We start from the raw sequence: 2,545 nt of genomic DNA, 5'->3' as shown, positions 1-2,545 counted from the left end.
ATGCCACTCCTACTTCCAATATATACAGTATAAAAATTGGTTAATCCATTGTTTGACTCAATGTCTTAGTTTCTTAAAGTTTTCTTCTATCTTTCTATTAATGTTTATCAGAGTTTACTAACTCCTTTCACTAATTTAAGTTGATCTAAAAATTCTTAGGTATCATTTCCTCTTTTATTAATAAAGAGAGATAAATTCTTATATCATCTTTTCATACCTATTATGATTAATGATATTAAGTCTTTCTATGGGTCCTTTCATAAAGAAGTAATAATATACACACCTAAGCTATTCATGGAGCTCTGGTAGCCTAGTGGCAAGAAGCTTTGTTGCGATTCCAAAGCACGTAGTTCAAATCTACCAGATGCTCCACTGGAGAAGGAGGGGCAATCTCCTCTCGTACCAATCAGATCTGGTTTGATGCTATACACAAGTAAAATTTAAAAAATAAATAAAACAAAAAAGACAATTTCAAGATCTAATTTACAATGTTGTGAATGATAGGATACAATCCATATGCACAGAAGGAAGACCTATTAATACTACTATTATTCAAATATATGTACTAACAGCTAAAGGAAAAGAAGAAGAAATTGATTTGTTGTCTAAAATTGACCAAATATGTAATCAAAATATGTTGATAATTACTTGTAACCGGAAAACAAAAGTTGAAACAATGAGGAAGGAATGGTAGTTGGGCATAAATGAGGGTGGACATCAAATGATTGAATTCTGTATGTTCAGTGATGTTTTAATTGTAAATACCTTTTTGAAACAAAAAACATATAAAAGGTTTCTTTACACACAGATGTCACCTGATGGACTGTACAGCCATCAGATTGACTGTATCAGTGGAAAGAATTGTTGGCAAAGTTCAATATCAGCAGTCAAAGTCAGACCTGTTTTCCACTGTAAAACAAACATCATGTATTCATGAGCAAGTTTAAATTGAAGCTGAAAAAATTAAAAGAAGTCCACAAGAGCCAAAATATGACCCCAGTCTGTCTCATCTGTTTTTAAAAAATTATCTCCAGCATAGATTTGAGGCACTTAACACTAATGATCAATGACCAGATGAGTTATGGGATGACATCAAGGATTTCACCCATGAAGAGAGCACAATGTCATTACAACGACAGAAGAGGAAGAAAATAACAGAAATGGATGTCAGAGGATACTCTGAAAATTGCAATGGAGTGATGAGAAACAAAAACAATGGAAGAAATGTTGAGGTCAGAGAGTTAAAAAGAAGATGTCAAAGGGTAACTCAAGAAGAAAAGATAAAATGTTATAAAGATGAGGAAAAAGCTCGAGTCAGAGAATAAAAAGGAAAGAATTTCTTTTCCATTTCTAAATTCAGCTTTGAGTTGCAATACTGAGAGATACTGTGAGTAAAATCTTGCATGATCCAGGAATCAACAGGAGAATACAGTCACTGTGCCAAAAATAATTGACAATGAAAAAAAATATTTTTGCACCGAGATCTCTGGTGGTCTAGTGGTAAGAAACTGTGCTGCGATCAAAGATATGAGATTCAAATTCACCAGCTACTCAATGGAAGAAGAATGGATGAAAATCCACTAGAGGTTCAGCTATGAGCAGGTTTCAACTTGTCAGTTTAAAACAGCACAGTCAATAAAACTCATAAAATAGACCTTTTGGTATTCTCTGCTTCAAGCCACAATTCATCTAACATTAGCAGTGATGTTCCTCATGCCATGACCTCTTCTAAGTGAATATTGAACTTCTGACAGTTCTCTATCATAATGTTTTTCAGCAATATTTTGCTTTCATGTGATATTAATAATATTATTCAATGATTTACACATTCTATTAGATCACCTTTCTTGGGAATGGGAACAAATATAGTCAGTTGGCTAGGCAGCTATCCTTCAAATTCCCTAGCATTAACTGGGAGTATGTCCAGGGCTACATTTCTTAGTTGAAGCAAGTCAATGTGCATTCTATTTTCATGTCAGTATGCCACTTCCTTCAGTGCAGCTTGAACATCTTCCATTATCACCATTGTCTCTTTATCATACTATATGCTCTGAAATATTTCAAGGTTGATTGATTCATTTTAGTTCAGTGATTCTCTGTATTCCCTCCACATTTTTTTAAATATAAAAATATTTTCATTGGGAATAATATTGGCTCTTGGTTTTATCTATATTTTCTTTCATTATGTTGAGGAAATTCTATTCTAATTTTGCAGACTGTCTTTATCAGGAAGGGGTGTTGAATTTTATCAAATGTCTTCTCTGTATCAATTGCTGAGATCATATGGTTCTGTTATTTGCTTTGTTAGTGTGTTGAGTTACTGTGATTTTTTTTTCTTACATTGAACCATTGTTGTATGCCTGTTATGAATCTCATTTGGCCATGATGAATTATTTTTTTATGTGCTTTTGGATTCTATTGTGTAGGATTTTGTTAATGATTTTTATGTCTCTATTCATGAGAGATATTGGCATGCAGTTCTCTTTCTTGGTAGTATCTTTGCCTGGTTTTGATATTAGGGTTATGCTTGCTTCATAGAATGACT

Source organism: Elephantulus edwardii, unplaced genomic scaffold (genome assembly GCF_000299155.1).
Source record: "Elephantulus edwardii isolate Elephantulus edwardi_28Jun2011 unplaced genomic scaffold, EleEdw1.0 scaffold00004, whole genome shotgun sequence".
NCBI lineage: Eukaryota > Metazoa > Chordata > Mammalia > Macroscelidea > Macroscelididae > Elephantulus > Elephantulus edwardii.
The sequence above is the reverse complement of the archived record's forward strand: the minus strand, read 5'-3'. Positions refer to the sequence as shown.